At 39.8% G+C, this 19,839-nt stretch overlaps 1 long non-coding RNA gene and 1 pseudogene across 1 annotated transcript in view; one reads left to right on the top strand and one right to left on the bottom strand.

The window, feature by feature from the left end:
• LOC120237611 overlaps positions 1-19,839 on the top strand; it is a 67,041-nt gene that overhangs the window by 27,092 nt on the left and 20,110 nt on the right. The gene's annotated exons all lie outside the window — the stretch shown is intronic.
• LOC120237610 lies at positions 10,386-10,640 on the bottom strand (annotated as a pseudogene).

The following is a 19,839-nucleotide window of genomic DNA, read 5'->3' as shown; positions in this document are numbered from 1 at the left end:
GCTAGAATTTTCACTGGGAAACACCAAATATCAATAACTCTTCTAACTCTTTCCACCCTCAGCTACCTTGAATTCATGAGTCTTTCTGAGACTTGTGTGAGGCAAATAGGCCTGTTTCTCATCAGCACTAAGTCTGAATTTCCTGTTCTCTGTTAAGTAGTTTATGATTCTTCTAACTGCTTTCTCTATCCATATATTGTGATAGGACAGGTGTTTTCTCTTTTAATAAAAAATGGAGTTGTTTAGTTTATTATTCTTTTTGTGGTTTTGGAATATTTTTTAGGGAGGAGAGTGAGTAGGAGTAACATCTTTATATCATCACCTAGGACTGGACTTTATTTTAATTAATTAATTTAGTTAGTTATTTGGACTAGATTTTAGAGAAATTTTTATGAGGATTATAAGATAGGAAAGAGACTGTGAGTATGGGAGACAGAATTCTCAAGGTTTCCTCTTGAAATTCTGGTCTTGTTTATCAATCAAACACGGATTTGAGGATTGCTATGAAGAACTTAACAAATGGAATTAAGGCTACTAATAGGGAGATCATCTTGGATTTTCCAGAAAGGTCCAAGTGATTAAACTCAGAAAAAGGCAGAAGAAAAGGAGGTAAGATGAGGTGGAAGGAGAAGTCAGAGAGATCTGAAGTTTGAGAAGGGCTTGATCTGCAATTGTTGGCTTTGGAGATATAGGGGACCATGAGCCGTGTATGTGATCAGCCTCTGGAAGATAGAAACAAACCCTGGTCCCTCCTATAGCTCTGGCACCAAATACTCCACCAATCGGGCCAGAACTAGATTCTCCCCCCAGAGCTTCCCCCTAAGTGCCCAGGCCACTGACACTTCCATTTTAGCTTGGCACACATCAGAGCACCAAGCCAAGCTCACTGTATTTCTGACCTAAAGATAATAAGTGGTGGCTTTAAAAAGTTGAGCTATTTGTGGTAACTTGTTACGGCAACAATAGAAAACAAATACAGGGAGACTTCTTCAGTGTGTGAGAGAAGCAGAGAGAAAGATGGGGAATGGAACATTAGGAACTTTAGTTATGCATTGTGAATGGAGAAGCCCTCAGGCACTCCTGAGAAGATTTCACTCAACAGGAAATGGAGCCATAAAAATCCTGAGCTCTGTGAATTTCAGCCTTTAATGAAGAGAGTGGAAATTATTACCAAAAAGAGAGGGTCACATTGTTTCAACATGTGTTGGAGAGTTTTGTGGTAACTGAAGGACCCTTCTCATTATTCCTGCCCTGTGTGTCCCTCTCCACATTGGCTGTGGGCTTGGCCATGTGACCTCATCTGGCCAGTGATACGCCAGCACACATGACATAACCGTAGACTTGATAAGCTCGTGTGCTCTGGGGTTTGCCTCTTTGGAACGCTGTTGACACCCTGTGAGGAAACCTGCTGCTGGGGATGGGGGGGAGGGGAAGCATGGGAGGCTGGAGATTTATTATAAACTCCTTAAAATTAATTGTCCTCATCTATCTGCATGCATGCAAACATTGCTAAATTTTAAAGTTAATATTTGAAGAAGCACCAAATCCAGTGCGTAGGGCCTCTTCTCTCATCAGAGATTTCCAGCTCTGCCCATTATCTCCATTATCATCACAAAAGACCCAGACGCCTTAAGAAGCACTGGCAGGATTGAGAAAGAGGGGGAAGGAATTACTGCATGCATATTAATTTCTCTTCTTTTATCCTGTCTCATAAGTAAAAAAATCATTTTCGTTGTGGTTGAGTGGGTGGTAGTGGTTCACTTCTCCACGTCTAATTTCATAAATATGTGCTTCAATTAGCTTTTGCAAATGAAATAACTAAGTCCTCTTTCAATTTTCTATTTTAGAAGGACCATTAATCTGGAAAACAAATAAAAATAAATTAATTTTTAATGGCGAAAGTATATTTTTTCAAAATGAGACTTATAACACTAATATAGCTTTGAATAGAAACTATAAGACCCCAGACTCCTGTTTTTTCTCTTACTGGGCTGATTCTTTCATGCCTATCTAAGGGTCAAAGGCAAGCATAGTCAGAGAACCATTCAAAAAGTGTACGTGGGTTTTTTTTTTTTTTCACCTGCTGTCTTTTGTTTTTAATACTGAGAACAATCTAATCTTCCCTAAGCAGTTTGACTCAAGAATTCTATCTTTTCCAGCAGCCACTATTAATAGGAAGAAGCTAGACAAAGATTTCAGAAATCAAAGTACAATAAAACTTCATTTAATGGGAATGTTCAGGGGACGAGTCATTCTGGTTAATTAAATTTTCTGGTTAACTAAAAATTAACCCGACACCCTTTGTTCAAATCTTTCCATAGAAAAATCTTTCTAAAATGCATTAGCCTCTTTAATGCCTTAGGAAGTGTAGAGTGGTAAATGTAATTGAATCTTTGTTTGATGATCGAAGTCTTTGCCGTGCCCCAGAAAGATCATTATAAACATAAATACTCATTGTACTGTATGGTGGATGTAGACAGTCTAGGAGAGTGTGTTGAATGGAAAATCAGCTCAAGATATAATCTAAAAGTGTGTATGTGTGTGTGTGTGTGTGTGTGTCTGATATACATCACATGTATTTCATTTATGTCTGTGTACCTTTGCGCTTTTCTCTTGAAATCAGAAAGTAAAAAAATAGTCAAGGGTCCCAATTCATTGGTTTAAGTCCATTTTTTTGGTATGATCGTAATTAGACTTCTCAAGACCCACTTTAAAAGGAAGGAGGTATGTTACTCTACATTATATAAAGTTATGACATAGTTATAATTTTTCTTTAGGACCTTTTTGCCTTCACCTTCTTTGTTTTACCACATAAAAAGACAATGTAACAATATCACAGAGAGTGTAACAACACAATCATTTTCAGTTCTACCCTTACTGTCTAAGGGTCACCATATGCATATATGGTGTCTGCAAAGTTGTGATCATTGTATAATATAATTTAATATCTTTCATTATTCACTCAATATCATACAAGAAAAACTTCTAATGTTGCCACACAGTCTTCATAGTCATTTATTCATTAATTCAGCAAATATTTTTACACTTACTAAGATGTTCCAGCCACTGTCTTAGATGCTGGATACATAACAAAGAACAAAAAGGACAAAAGTCCCTACCCCTAGGAAGCTTACCTTATTATAGATTATCATTTTAAGTAGCTGTATAGTGCCCTTTTGCTTTTAATATATTTTTGTACTTATTCAGTGGCACCCTTTTGCCTTGGGGTCCTAGGCTCCTTAGGCGGTCTCCATAATAGTCTCCATGAAAACTAGCTTGTAGGTTCTTGGGGTGTTATAAACCCACTCACCTAAAGGTAAAAAAACAATAGCAGAAACATAGCACTTGTAACACTACACCCTGCTCCAGGGTTAAGCACCTGCTCTAAGCCCTGTGTTACACATTCAGATAGCATGACAATCCTATGAAGTAGGTACTAGTAATAGCCCCATTTTTCAGAAGAGGAAATTGAGGCAGAGTCGGGCGAAGATAGGAAACAATATATTTGGAGGACATTGAAGCAATCGCTCTAATAGTAATAATGGAACTTAATGGAACCTGTGTCATTAAGTGCCAGGTGTTGTTCTGAGCTTATTAACTCGTTTAATCCTTGCAGTTCCAATTGAAAAATGTGGAAACTGAGGCATACACTCATAAGTACGCTGTCAAAAGGCACATAGCTAGTAAAGGACAGAATGGGGTTTGAACCCTGGCAGTCTCACAGAGTAGATAACTCTCTGTGATTGCCTCTCACCAACTGGTATTTTGACATCTTATTCTCCCAAAGGGTATGTGTATTATAAGAGTAGAAAGGGGAAGCTATTGGATCCCTAATGTGTAACCTCTGAAGCAGGAAATCATGATCCTTCTCCATTGACAGTACCATTTGGACTCTGCTGTTTTCACCCCAAGGACAATTTGACCCGATCACTAGCAAACATTGGACTCGTGTGAAATAATCAACTGAAAATTGCTAATGCTGCTCCCAAGTAAGATTTATTACAAAGCACGAAGCTTGTGGAGGAATGATATCTTCTTGGTGATACTGAAAACTGAAAAATGTTGAAAATTAGACTCATAGAAATTATCCATATGACATAAAACTCCAGACTTTAGGCCTTTTTTTTTTTTTTAACATTTATTCATTTTTGAGACAGAGAGACAGAGCATGAGTGGGGGAGGGGAAGAGAGAGAGGGAGACACAGAATCCAAAGCAGGCTCCAGGATCTCAGCTGACAGCACAGAGCCCAACGTGGAGCTCAAACTCACAGACTTGTGAGATCATGACCTGAGCCGAAGTCGGACTCTTAACCAACTGAGCCACCCAGGTACCCCCAGACTTTAGACCTTCTTAATAACGTTTGGATCTGTTCAGTTTGACTCAGATAAAATTGGAATTAGTAAAAATGAGGGCAACAAAAGAAAACCCAAAGTAGTAAAAACATAATCCATGAAGTTTGATATAGACAAAACCTTGAATGGTGAATCAAACTTCAGTCGGAAACTTTACATCAAGGACCCCAATGAAAACAGTTGCAGTAAAATAGAAATGGGAGTATAAAACAAAAATGGAAATGGTCTCACTACAGTGTATAGGCAGTTAATCAAGGATTTAAATGACCATAATGGCATTTGCCAGGAAATGTGGATCAGTCCTTTGAAGATGAAAATTCATTAATGTGAATGTCGTTCTGATGACAGTATCTTATTCATACATACTGGGACAAAACATTCTCAGTGTCAAATAGTGGAACCAATCATTTTGTATTAAAAATACCATGGCACAGATAGGGCTGAACTTGTTGGTATCTGCCCAGAATCTGTCACATCTTTTTTGTGCAGGTATCCACTACCAATAGCCTATGTTACACATCATTTTAAATCAGTTTAGCTCCTTTTTTTAATATTAATTTTTAAGTATGAGCAGGGGACAGGCAGAGAGGGGGAGAGGTACAGAGAGAGAGAGTAAGTGACAGAATCCCAAGCAGGCTGTCTCTGCCAATGCAGAGCCCAATGCACGGCTCAAACTCACGAACCCGTGAGATCATGACCTGAGCCAAAGTCAGACGCTTAACCGACTGAGCCACCCAGGCGCCCCTAAATCAGTTTCATTCTTTTAAACATTCTCTAGAATTAGTTTGAACCTCAAACTGAATTTTGTATTTAGATTGAGAAGCAATCAACAAACATTCATTGATCATCTACTACCCACTTCAGCTTTGTTAGCTGCTGTGGGCATTCATCCAAGAAGACCTAATCCTTGATTTTAAGGAACACAAAAAAATTGTAAAGTAGAGACACATGATGGCATGATCGAGAATACCAGAGAATATGTGATAGGTAACAAGCAGCAATTCAGAGATGTAAAACACCCTTTCTAAATACTGCTCACCCTGAAGCATGGGACTAGGCGTTCAGAAACTCCACACCCGAAAAACAAACAACCCAGTGAAGAAATAGGCAGAAGATATGAACAGACACTTCTCCAAAGAGGACATCCAGATGGCCAACAGACACATGAAACGATGCTCAGCATCCCTCCTCATCAGGGAAATACAAATCAAAACCACACTGAGATACCACCTCACGCCAGTCAGAGTGGCTAAAATGAGCAAATCAGAGAACTCTAGATGCTGGCGAGGATGTGGAGAAACGGGCACCCTCCTACACTGTTGGTGGGAATGTAAACTGGTACAGCCCCTCTGGAAAACAGTGTGGAGGTTCCTCAGGAAACTAACAATAGAACTCCCTTATGACCCAGCAATAGCACTGCTAGGAATTTACCCAAGGGATACAGAAATGCTGAGGCATAGGAGCACATGTACCCCAATGTTCATAGCAGCACTCTCCACAATAGCTAAAACATGGAAAGAGCCTAAGTGTCCATCAACGGACGAATGGATCAAGAAGATGTGGTTTATCTATACCATGGAATACTACATGGCAATGAGAAACAATGAAATCTGGCCATGTGTAGCAACATGGATGGACCTTGAGGGTGTTATGCTGAGCGAAATAAGTCAGGCAGAGAAGGACAAATATCATATGTTTGCACGTATAGGAGGATTAGGAGGAACTTGATGGAGGAACAAGGGGGAGAAGAAGGGCGGAAATGGTGGGGGAAAGGGAGAGAGGCAAACCATGAGAGACTCTTGAATGCTGACAAAAACTGAGGACTGATGGATGTGGGGGGGAGGGGGGGATGGGCATGGAGGAGGACACTTGTGGGGATGAGCCCTGGATGTTATGTGGAAACTAATTTGACAATAAACTATTTGCAAAAATAATAAATAAAAGAAAAATAAGGAAATCATAAGAAAAGAAAAAGCCCACAATATGCACGCTGAAGAGATCAATGTTTGGAACTGTTTGGTTTTGAAAATTGAACAAGATTTATATAATAGAGACAGAGGACATTGAGGATAAGGCAAAAAAACAGGACCTGAATTAAATGCTTCCTTCTCCATGCTCTCAGAGCACTTGGTCTTTTACAGCAGCTTTCCCATTGCATTGTAAATACTTATGCAGATAGCTGTCTCTTCTACTGGACCCACTTTGAGGGGCGGAACTGTTTCGTACTAATCTTTGGCACCTCCTCATGCATCCCCAATACCTATTTCACAATGGTTACTCTGTAATATTTAATAAACAAATTAATGAAAAATGGAATGAGTGAATAAAAATAGGAAAGCCCAGAGGGTACTCAGGGATTAGTGAGTTAACTAGTTTGGGGTAGGAGTGGAACTAATCCGGAGGCTGCTGCCTGTCAGTCCACACTGGACTTTGCTCCGCAGATAATGGAGGCACGTGGTAGATTTTTGGCATGGTAATTATAAAGTGTTGAAGTGACCCTGGTGACAGCAACAGCAACCCTTTATTGACTGGACTAAGTGCTTTGCATGTGTTCGCTTGTTTAACCCTCATCATTCTGAGGATTAGGTGATATTAACTCCATTTGTGTTGACTGTATCTCTGAGAGGCTAAGGAAATTACTTAGAATCGCACAGTCAGCAGATGGCCTAGCCACGACTTGAGCCCTGGTGTATTTCGCTGCAATTCCCACGCCTCCCACTAGCCACAGGGCTCCCTCAGGGACTCTGGTGATGACAGGAGGCATGGAGAGGACAATGCCTGGACCATTTGCGCTCTTACGTTTAGGTCTCTGAAATATGAAAATGCAGATCTCTCATCGTGTGAATCAAGCAGAGATTTACTGTTGAAAAGAGATAAGCCTTCCAAGCCTAGAGTCTCTCCTCAGACGAATTCTTCAAACACAGGAACAGAAAGAGAAATGCTCTGTTACCATGAGATCAAGTCTGACTTCATCTCTGTCTACAATGTATTATTCTCAATCAGATAACTCAAAGAGGTGTCAGGTTTTGCTTGATGAACTTAAAAGGAAAATTTCTGTTCCCTATCCTCTTCTGACTTTATCTAATTATCCGAATATTTGCATTTAGTATTTGACATGCTAACATCTACTGTTGGGGGTTCATGATAGTAAACCCATAAATTCTTTCCATCTTTAGAAAAATAGTTCACTGTGAATTAATTTTGACTCATTTCAATAGCAGTGATGATACTACATTCATTTGCTATTCCAGTAGCTATTACTTGCATCTTGACACAAATTGCTTTATAATTCAGTCTTTACTTTTTAGTTGCCTGAAATAATACCCTCAGTAGGTAAGGCCTTTCATCAAGAAATTGCTCCCAAGTACTCTGTGTTCTAATGCCACCTTATTTTCTTCAGAGCATAATTTTAGTGGACTCATGGAAGATTTGAATTGAAATCCAATGTCTGTCTACTGCTGAAGTACCAGAAGCAATAAATGGCCCCTTTTTTGTAGATGATTAAATAACAAAGTGCAGCTTAGGCGTCTCATAATCACCAAGCCCAAATCATGCTATTGAATGAATTTTCCAACTGTGGCAGAAATCTTTCTAATACACAGGAGGAAAGGAGATGAAAGAAACCAGCCTTTCAAAGCTTTGTGCCAAGGAAGGACCGTGACTGTTATCTTCCTGGGTGATCATTGACATCGCATCAAGGTTGAATTACTGGCTTAGCTGAATGGGTCTGGGAGGATGAATCTAAAATCAAACGCCAGTTGAAGAGCACAATCTATGAAGAAAGGCAGTGGATGCAATTGAAGAATCATATGTGAGGGGATATGGGTTTGGTTTATTCAGAAATGAGAGTGACTGAATCTTCTAGTCACTTGGTGATCAATACATATTCTAGAAAAAACTGTGGCATTTCAGATGACTTCCAGCCTGAGGATTAGGGAGAACTCTCTTCTCACTTAATTTGACCTTCTCATTTCACCTTTGCTAATGGAAACCTGACTCTAATTGTCGGCAACATTTGGGGCTAATACTTCCTACCCATCTTTCCTATATTGAGAAAAACTGTTTTTTCCTTTAAAAAGTTAAATAATAAAGTTATGGATAATCCTCATTGAATATTCATTTTTGTGGCGCTTAAATTGTGACTCGGAGCGTTTCATGTAGGACTAATCACATCTGGAGTTGTTGAGTTTGAAAGTGTTTGAATCCTGTGCTCGCTTCGGCAGCACATATACTGAAAGCGTTTGAGTCCAGATGTAGGCCCTGTTCTCTAAGATCTTGACACTTAGCATGTCCCTGGCCCAGCCTCCCGTGGGAACTTGTTAGACCTGCAGGAGCTCAGACTCCACTGGACACCTACTGAATCAGAATCTGCTTTTGAACAGGAATCCCAGGTAAGTCATATGCCCATTAGAGTTTGAGAAGTGCTACCTGAGAGGGGAGGAGGGCTGGAGGGAATGTTGCAAAACATAAGACGTTTGAGGGGCGCCTGGGTGGCTTAGTCGGTTAAGCGTCCGACTTTCGCTTAGGTCATGATCTCGCGGTTTGTGGGTTCGAGCCCCGCGTCGGGCTCTGTGCTGACTGCCAGCTCAGAGCCTGGAGCCTGTTTCAGTCTGTCACTCCCTCTCTCTCTGACCCTCCCCTGCTCACGCTGTCTCTCTCTCTCTCTCTCTCTCCTAGAAATAAATAAAACATTAAAAAACAAAAACAAAAACATAAGACGTTTGAGGGAACATCAAAACTGATTGGTCAGAAGATTTAGTGGAGGAAGGAAAGGAAGGGTGGAACACTAGCATGGAACCTGGAGGAAAGGTTTCTTAGAAGCCAAAAATGTACACTTAATAAGGACAAGGTTAGACCCTCACATCCAATATTGTAGAAAGCTTGGGGAGGCTATGTCTGTAAAATCCTACAGGATTTGGCATGAGGGAGATTTGGGGGGGCAGAAGAAGCCAGACTGTGGGAAAGTATGATCTGGAAATAGTGACTGAAGGGTTTGACTAACATGAGAGGTTTGCAGCTTTGGTGCTGAGAAGAGATTGGAGAAATCGCTTTGGGGGTTGGGAGCACCTGGTAAAGGCAAAGGAAAGGCTGTGTTGTTGAAGAGCGCTTTTAGCACTGAGTGGTGGAGGAATTCCCAGTACAGGCAGGGGAGAGCTTTTAATTGGAGGAGGCCCCGTCTTTCTGGTACAGAGAGGGATGGTGGAGGATGAGAAGATGGATGAACAGCCTTATGCCCACATGGGAGGAAGCCTTCTCAGCCCAGTAGGAGGGGAAAGCCTTTTGCTGAGAACTGACAAAAGAACGTAAAGGAAGCTGAAAAGATAAATAATGCTTTGTTTTTTTTAAAAAACAAAACAAAACAAAACAAAAAACCCTCTTACAGGGATGAAGAGATTCTTGACATTCCTCTACTTAAGGTTTCAAAATATCTTTCATCGACAGTATGATTGTTGCCTGAGTAGATTTGGGATTTGGGATTTCAGTAGGTTGGGCACTATTTTTACATGGTTAGCATATATGCTATGGACCCTGAGTGTCTCAATTTGTTCCACATGTCAAGTATTCCCTCCTAACATATAGCAACTTGATTTCTGACCCCCAAGACTATTGAATTTGTAGTCTTCAAACTCCTCGCCACCCCCAATTGATAGATCCAATGATCCTTTTCCAGCTGTCTTCTCCTTACCTTTCTGCAACATTTGAAAAAACTAACAGTTCCTCTTTCAATGAAACTGCCATATATACATATTTGTTGAAGAAACTATTAGAAAAGATTTTTCTAATAAAGTGACCAAGCTGCTGAATCTTAGGGCCTCAATAAATGTTGGATCTTACTATTTTCATTGAAAAATAAGATCTTCTGTCTGATTACTTCCGGTAAATAGCCATTGTGGTTTCAATTTTCCAAGCAGTCATGACAGTTTAACACGGTGGCTACTGTTTTCAGGGGATTCTGTCATATGAATCCTCATTTCTAGAGTAACAGCTGCTGGTAGTCTTTCACCAAGAGTCCATCCATCGGGACTTCTCTGTCATGGCCGGCCAAGGACTCTTGCTTTGGCTTCATCCCACTGAATATGATTTCCCTGGGATCTCGTGGATATTCTTTGTGTCACTTAAAAATACTTCTGTAAGCAATGTTCTGAATAGGTGGTCTCTTCAGGTTTTACTTCTTTTGTGAAGTCCTTAACACAGTCCAAAAAGCAAGTTTCTATAAGTGTACTAGAGGCTCCAAGAAATTCCATCAACTGTTTTATCTGATCCGATTCCGGTATTTATGCAAACATAGCCTTTGGGTATGTTTATTTAGGTTTCCTTTTTGTTCTGGAAAAGTAGTTTTCCAACCTTGACTTGGATGCCTCCAGTGAGGCCTGATTTCTTACTCAAGCACAGGCTGTTGCATCTGACACCAGTGCGAGGCTGGGGGGCTGCACTTCCCGTTGAGTCTGGGGTGGGGGGTTGGGGTCAGAGAAGGTGCCACAGCTGCTAGATGGAGGAGCTGCCTTACATATTTTTTTAAATCAATAATATTGAGAAGTAATTTATACTTAATAAAATGTACCTGTTTTAAGCATGTAGTTTGTTGAGTTTTGACCAGTGCTCCTATAACTACCACAATTAAGCTATAGAACATTCCCATCATTCCTAAAGATCCCAAGGCAACCACAGGAATTTCATATCAATATAATCAGTCATACAATAGGCATTTTTTGGTGTCAACTTCTTTTGCTCAACATGACGTCCTTCAGATTTATCCATGTTGTACATATCAAGTCTGTTCCCTTTTACTGCTGGGTAGTATTCAGTTGAGGAGCCACAATTTCCTTTTCCATTTATTTATCTGGACACTTGGGTTGTTTTCAGGTTTAAGCAGTTATGACTAAAGCTTCTATGCACATTAATATACAAATATTTGAGTGAATATTTGTAATCATTTTGGGGGCAATAAATATTTAGGAGTGGAAGTGTTGCATTATACAGTAAGTACATGTTTAAGGAACTGCCAGGCTGTTTTTCCAAACTGGTTGTATTCTCAATAGCAATATATAAGAGTTCTAGCTGTTCTCCATTTTCAACCTTTCATTTTAGCCACTGTGGTGGGTGCATAGGCAGTCTCATTGTGATTTTAATTTGCATTTCTCTAATGATCGAGCATATTAAGAATGGGTGGGTTTTTTTTTTTTTTTTGCTTGTTTTCCATTCCTACATCTTACATCTTCTCTTGTGAGGTATCTATTCAAATATTTTACCCACTACTTTAAAAAAAAATTTTCATATTTATTTTATTTTTGAGAGAGAGAGAGAGAGTGCAAGCAGGGGACAGGCAGAGAGAGAGTGAGGTACAGGATTCAAAGCAGGCTCCAGGCTCAGCTGTCAGCACAGAGCCCCACATGGGGCTCAAACCCACGAACTCACAAGATCATGACCTGAGCCAAAGTCGGTGCTCAACAGACTGAGCCACCCAGGCACCCCTATTTTACCCACTTGTAACATTTTCTCAATATTAAATTGTGGGAATTCTTTATGTATACTAGATAGCAGTTCTTTACCAGATATATTTATTACAAATATTTTCTTCCAATGTGTGAGTTACCTTCTCATTTATTTAACGTCTTAACAGAGCAGAAAGTTTTAATCATGAGGCCCAATTTTTCAGTTATTCCTTTCATGATTTGTATTTTGTGTGACCTATCTAATAAATTGTTGCTGACTCCAAGACTGAGATTTTGCTCCTATAAACTGTCTTCCACATGACCTAACTGCTCCTTTACTTGGTTATATTATAGCATGCTAACTTACGTCCTTGTGGTCTATTTCCCTTCCGATTCCTTTCTGTTTCCTACCAGTACATTTCCAGGCTTTCTCTCCCTTTGATTACCCAATAATGTATAGCAATCAAAGAAAATTTAGAAAACAAAGGAAGCATAGTAATCACAATAAAAACAGCACCAATTTTCAGTGCAGCTACCATATGCTAGCTGTATGATGGTGAAGCACAATGGGTAGGAGAGCAAGCCTGGGAGTATGGCCGGGTGGGCTGGAATTCTATTTCTACCACCTTTTAGTTGCATGGTCTTGGGTAGTGTTTCACTTGGGGAAAATTGACAAGATCCAATAGCCTTTGTGGTACTGTTCTTGGTAGCAAAAGCATCAGGAAACAGATGTGCATCTTCAAAGTTCAGAGAGTTCAGGCACAGGCTTCCAAAGCTGTTTCTCATCTAAGGACACACAAGATATATTTTCCCTCTAGCAGAGAAGCACAGGGACACATACGGAGTGTCCCTGCCGCAGGAAACCTCTTTGAGTCTCAGAGTCCAAGGCCTTTAAGTGGGGGCTGATAGCATAGGCAGATTTCACTACACCATCTGCCATGACAACTGAAACTCAGGACCCAACAATGAAACCAGGTGCACATCATCAGTCTTGACACTGATTCAAAACAACCTGACAAGCTAGTAGAAAGGTTCATTGCTCCAGGTGTATATAACAGAATCATTAATCACCAACACAAAAAACTCTTCAAGGGCCACCATTCCCAGGGGATGGCCAAGGGTCAATCATGATTCCCTTAGAGACAGCCAAGAGCAGGCCACCATACCTGCTGTGTTCGTTCATTCCTCTTCACAAGTAACCTCTCTGAAGCCTTCCTTTTCCTCCTCTGTAAAATGGGAAAATAGATGGAATTCCTTCATAGGGTTGTTGTGAGAATTAAATGAGATTAGACACATTAAGCTTTCAGCATTCATTTTTGGTACGTCGTCATTGCTCAATAACTATTAGCTATTATTAATATTAAGCATTTCCATCTTCTGTCACATAAGGATAACAGTACCTGTTACATTGGTTGGTCATGAGAATAGACCACAGGTCTAGTAAATAGCTTAATATAGGGCTTGGCTTTTAAATCCCTAATCTTGGTGCACCCTATAACCCCATTATCCAGAAGAAACCATGATTAATATGCTGTCATATATGCATTCCATTTGCCTTGTTAACAATTAATTTACACTGCTTTTTCAATAAAGCCGTGAAAAAATTCACACCTTTTTCAAAGCAGACACAGAATTGTCTCCTAAATGGATGATGACAGCAGGATCTGTGACAACTGCAATGTCTAAAGTGCCCAGGGAGGCCACAGCAAATGCTGCAAGATATACAGCTGTTGTAGCTGCATAAAGCAGGGCCATCAGTTAGCACCCCCTCCTCCTTGGGGCCAGGCAAGGCCCTGAGCTTCTAAGATTAGGATGTGTGAACATGTGCCCCCTTAACTTCATTCTTTCATCCAACAAATCATTCTTGTCTTCTGTGTCGCAAACAGGACTCGAGGCCCTGTGGAACAAGACCCACAGGGTCCCTGCTCTGCGTCTCCTGTGGTTCCCTTTTTTCATGTGAGCACACTCTTTTCAAATTAAGTGCCTTTTTATCACTCCTGGCGTTTTAGGAATTTACTCACAATGGATAAAAGCTGGAGATGAATGAATGACTCTGGTCTTCTCATAATTTTTCTCTTAAGAAGTTGAGGTCATACTACTGTATTCGAGGTTTCGTAATTTGCCCCCACCACTCTCAGTCTCAATCATAAATAGTTTTCCATGTCATTAAAATTCTTTCATAAATTTTTAGGCAATTTTGCTGCAGCAGATCAGGGACTCCTTAGACTTATGTGGTATCCTCTTGATCAGTGGTTTTCCATCTTTTTGGAGTGGAATCCACAGTAAGAAATACATTATATATTGTGAGCCTGTACACACACACACACCTGAAACAGAAGTTGCACGAAACAGTACTTAACCTTACTACATGCTCTGCACTATGATATATTCCTTTTTATCCCATTTATGTCTTCAAAAAAATGTTGGTCTAATATACCAGAGGGAATGGGTTACTGCTATTAATGCTCTTGGGCTCCCAAAGTTGGATAAGCGAGGGCTGCTACTTCACTTTCTCCTCTTCCCTCCCACACTCCATCTGTCTCAGTTAATTTTCCCTAGAAGTAGAGCCTGAAGTAAGGGTTGGGATGCAGGTTATTTATTTAGGAAGTGATTTCAGAGAACAGTGCCCAGCTGAGAAGAAGGAAAGGGCAAAACAAGGTGTGTTGTGGAGCAAGTTGTTCCTGTGGGCAACTGGGACACAGTCTCACTGGAGAACCTCTGGGGAAACAGGTAGAATAACCTCAGAATGGTTCCTCCAAAGGACGTGAGGCTGGGCCATTGATCCACCAACTTCCATCCTTTGCTATGTGAGCATGTTCAAACCCCCCACCCCCCACCCCTGAAGCTAGCTGCAGAGAAATGGAGAGAAAAAGGTGAGCACCTGGATGTGGATGTCATGCAAAGAGACTTCATGTAGACTCTGCTGAACATGAGCGAGCCAGGACCATGTGACTCTGAACACAAAAACCAGCTGCTGCTTCCTCTGGGCAGGAATGTTCTCCAACCAGTTCATCGCAGCTTCTTCCTCTCTAGGCAGCCCATCTCAGGGTCTTGCTGCCAAGGCAGACAGGCAGGACCTAAAGAAATGATTCCTCAAGGCCTGGCTCTTGACACAGAAACAATAACAGAAAAATCTGTCTTTCTCAACAAAGCTGGTTTCTTGCTGTGGACTCAGACGAAAACCTAGTTTCAACTGAAGCTAGAAATATCTTCTACATCAGGGGTACCTTCCTATTCCATTGATGTCCATCATTGCTTCAGTGGTGGGGGATTTAGGGACAGGAAAATAACTCTAAAACAAGTTCCGAAATGTTCTTTTTCTTCCTTTAATCATGATTTGTAAGTATTTGTAATATAAGATGGATATTCTGTATTTTATTTATTTATTTATAAACTTTCCCGGAGCTCCATGGTGGCTCAGTCAGTTGAGCCTCTGACTCTTGATTTTGGCTCAAGTCATGATCTCACAGTGTGTAAGTTTGAGCCCCATGTGGGGCTCTGCACTGACAGCAAGGAGCCTGCTTGGGATCCTCACTCCCTCTCTCTCCACCCCTCGTGCACACACACACACACACACACACACACACACACAGGCTTGTGCTCCCTCTCTCAACAATTTAATAAGTAAACATTTAAAAAAAACTTTCCTAATGGTGGAAATTTAGTTTATTTTCATCCTTTCGGTATCAAAGACAATGTTGAAGCAAACATATTTGTGCATAATCCTTTGTCTGAATCTAATATTATTATACCAAGAGAGGTCAAAGTAGAAATAGAGAGTTAAAGAGCATGAAAACGGTAAAAGCTTTTGGGGCACCTGGGTCACTCAGTCAGTTAAGCATCCAACTTCGTCTCAAGTCATGATCTCACTGCTGTGGATTTGAGCTCCATGTTAGGTTCTATGCTGACAGCTCGGAACCTAGACCCCACTTCAGATTCTGTGCCTCCCTCTCTCTCTGTTCCTCCTCTGCTCTCTCTCTCTCTCAAAAATAAACATTAAAAAAATAAAAAGTGAAACCCTACTTTTAAAAAAAGAAAACTATAAAAGCTTTTGATCTGCGTTGACCCACTGCTTTCTAAAAAGTGGAGATTTAACCATTTTGTATTTTCCCCAGTCATGTGAGTGGACTAGGCAATCTTAGAAACATCTTTTTTTTTAATCTCAATGTTGAAAATTTAGAAAGCATAGGAAAATGTAAATCATAGCAATAATAAATAATCCACAAACCTAAGACAGCCACTGTTAACATTTTAATATGTTTTATAGTCTCTTCCATTTGTATAAAATGTATACATATAATCTATGAACAAAATAGGACATACTGCATATAAGATTTTGTATTCCGGCTTTCTCATTTAATATTTTATTCCATTTTTCAGAAAGATATTTTTAAATGGTTGCAAAATGTTTCATCTGTGTCAGTTAGGAATTGTGTTTGGCTTCTCTGAACAGAGTTTGACTAGCATAAACATAGAAGGGTTTATTTTTCTCATATAATGAGACATCTGGAAGGAGGCAGTTGCTGGCTTTGTTACAGTGGTTCAAGGATGTCAGAATTGCAGTCACTACAATTCTCTTGGCTTTTCTGTCATGGTCCCCAAATGGCTACTGGAGTTTGAGCCGTCATATCAGTGATCAAGACAGCTGGGTCCAGGCAGACATCCAGGCACTTGGAAGTCTCACCCAAGGATTTCTGCTTCTATCTTATTGGCCGCCCTTATCTGCAAGGAAGGCTGTAAAATGTAGTATTTTTAGCTAAGCACATTGCTGGCCACAATAATATAGGGTCTTGCTAATAACAAAGAAGAGGAGAATGGAAATTGGGCAACCAGCTGTCTCTGCCACAGCATCACATGGGCGCCATGTTTTATTTAACCATTTTCCTATGGAGGAGTATTTCGTTCCCCCCCACACACACAATTTTCACCTTTATATCTTTATCTTTCACCCTAACATCTTTACGTCTTTTATTATTTCCTTATGATAAATTCCCAGATGGAATTAATAAATCAAATCAGGGGATGCAAAACTGCCTTTTAGAAAGGTTCTACCAATTTATACTCTCACCAGCAACATAGAAAACTGTTGGGCAGTCTTTCTGAGAGCCATTCATTGAAAACTTGCTTTCTGTCCAACTCCAGATGGTCCCTTGTGATTCTTTTTTGAATATTAATATCATTCACAAATGTTAGAAAAAGCAATCAATCCTTAAATAGAATATGTCAAAATGGCAATTGCTAAGCACTATGCCTTTTACTTAATTATATATATAGCAGAAGAAAATGTCCTTGGAGAATGAGCCTGCAAGGTGACAGACACATTTTAGACTTGTATGTTCTTGTATTTTGATTTTTGAAGAAGTCCCTGAGATGGTTTTGATACCAATAATGACATGGGGGCACAGGAGAAAGGATGATGAGGACAAGACCCATTTAAGAACCTATCAAGAAATCTAAATCAATTTAGAATCTTTAAAGTTTAATATTAGAAGCTATTATGGAAGATATGAATCTTAACACAACTAAAGCCATTCTGCAAACCAGTGCAATTTTTGAGAAGTTTTGAAGCCCATCGATTGAGTTGCCGTCTGACGGAACTAACGTTCGCAGCACGTGGCCGCATTACTGAGCTGGTTTCCTCCATGGTCCCAAGCAAGAGCCAAAATGCGAGATATTTAGAGGTATATACATACCGTTAATATGTTCTCAAAGGTCATTCTTTGAATAAATCTCTGGTAAATTAAATTGAAAGGTAAATGTACTGTGGGACTCAAAATAACTCATAGTAGCCCCCATTCAGTTAATGTAGCAAAATTAAAAATTGATTGCAGCAAATCCTTTTGGAAAAGAGATCACTTTTTAAATAAGAACAATCATCTGCTACTTCATGTCTGGGGAGAGGTTTTGTACTTCAGGTTTCTTTAAGCAAGGCAGGGCTTTAAGTTCCTTCAGAATGGCCATAGCTTTTAGCCTTCCTTTCTCAAGGAAAGATGAAAACCATTGAAAAAAGTGATATTTGCATGTGCATTGTTAGCACATTTATAGTCTGTGTTTTAATTTTTTTAATGTTTATTTTTTGAGAGAGAGACAGAGACAGAGTGTGAGTGGGGGGAGGGACAGAGAGAGAGGGAGACACAGAATCTGAAACAGGCTCCAGGCTCTGAGCTGTCAGCACAGAGCCCAACACAGGGCTCAAACTCGTGAAATGTGAGATCATGGCCCTAGCCGAAGTTGGATGCTTAATAGACTGAGCCACCCAGGGGCAGTGTTTTAAATAGTGCTATGCACAGTCTCATCTAGGTCCCCAGAACATGACATACCTTGTTATTACATGTGTAAGTTCTGGAGTAGACATTGCAGGCCATGTCTTGAACCCAGGAAGCGTTTCAGGAGTGGGGAGACTCTTTCAGGCGTGGGGAGACTAACATTGCAGAGTTGCTTCCTGCCTCCCTGGGGTACAAGCAGTCTGGGTGTTTAAAACTAGACTGGACACATAGTAAGAGGTCAATAAATACCTGGTGAATTTTTTTCCTGAATATGGTATAGCCAAATGTAAGTTATCTCTAAGTGGTAGGATTATATGTGACTTTTCTTCTTTTTCACTTTTCTGTATTTTTCTGTATTTTATGAATGTCCTTCCAGACATAGCTGGAACATTTGTAATCAGGTAAAATAAAACAAATGTGTTTTCCTATAGCTATGTACATAGCTGCGTTTCAGATCATCGTTCCTGGGACATTTTTTTTTAAGTTTATTTTTTTTGAGAGTGAGAGAGAGTGCAAGGAGGGGCAGACAGAGAGGAGAAAGAGAATTCCAAGCAGGCCCTATGCTAACAGGGCAGAGCTGGATGTAATCCCACAAATCATGAGATCATGACCTGAGCCGAAATCAAGAGTTGAATACTCAACCAACTGAGCCACCCAGGTGCCCCAGTTCCCAGGACATTTTTGCTAACTTTTACGAACCACAGGAGGTAGATTACATTGTGTCATAGTAAATTAAACATCTTTATTAAATATATTGAGAAATTTTATGTTTTAAAGTAGACATGAGCTTGGAATTCATGTTTTATTTCATAGTATATATGTGATAAACAGAGACTGATGGAAAATTAGTAAATGAATTGTCAGTTGAACTGTAATTCTTTGCTTGAACTTAGTCTTCAAAACCATCAATGAGTGACAACAATGTGTGAATTCTACCGTCTTGCATTTTATGCTAATACTTTATTTATATAGTTAACAATTCAGAATACCAAATTTGTGGGTTTTGTATTTGTGATTTTACTATTTCTTAAGCATTTACTTTTATGTCACCAATACCTAAGCAAAGTATATGAAAAAAATGTGATAAATTCTCTTATTAAATGAAATATACTGCATACGGTTTAAATATTTTAGTACTAACACATTTTTAAATTCAATTAAAATTTAATGAGTATATATGCTACCACAGCACTCCATTACTTTTGTTACCATTATTTTAATTATTTTTGTTTATTCTTATTATTAGCTACCATTTTTTGTGTGTCTTCTATGTGCCAGGCAGTATATTTGTTGTTTCCATATAATAATTAACGTAGCTATTATGAGAACTCTGTGAGGTGCTTGTTATTATTTCTATCTTAAGACAATGAGGCAGAAAGACAGTCACCTACCCAGTATTACACAGCTTACTGTTGAAAGGGCAATGTCAGAATTTAAACCCAAGCCCAGCCCGTATATCTCCTAATTTATATTTTAATTACAGTTCTGTCTCCCAAGTGATTTCACATATCTGTTTTCCCACTTAATAGCAAGGACCATGTCGCATTCTGTCTCTGGTGTCTAGCCCACAGGGAGGACTCAGTAAATATTGAAATGAACCAAACTTAGATTTACACTTCAGTTCTAAGGGAAAACAACAATGATTTTAAAAGAAAACAACCTACAAAACTATTCCTTCGCAAGTAATTTTCAGTTGTAGCTGCCCTAATTTTATTCCTACTCAAAGCTAGTTTTATAGGGGGACCTGGGTGGCTCAGTCTGACTTCAGCTTAGGTCATTATCTTGTG

The sequence above is a fragment of the Hyaena hyaena genome, unplaced genomic scaffold, assembly GCF_003009895.1.
Source record: "Hyaena hyaena isolate Hyena2069 unplaced genomic scaffold, ASM300989v1 scaffold_186, whole genome shotgun sequence".
NCBI classification, from domain to species: Eukaryota; Metazoa; Chordata; class Mammalia; order Carnivora; family Hyaenidae; genus Hyaena; species Hyaena hyaena.
The sequence above is the reverse complement of the archived record's forward strand: the minus strand, read 5'-3'. Positions and strand labels throughout refer to the sequence as shown.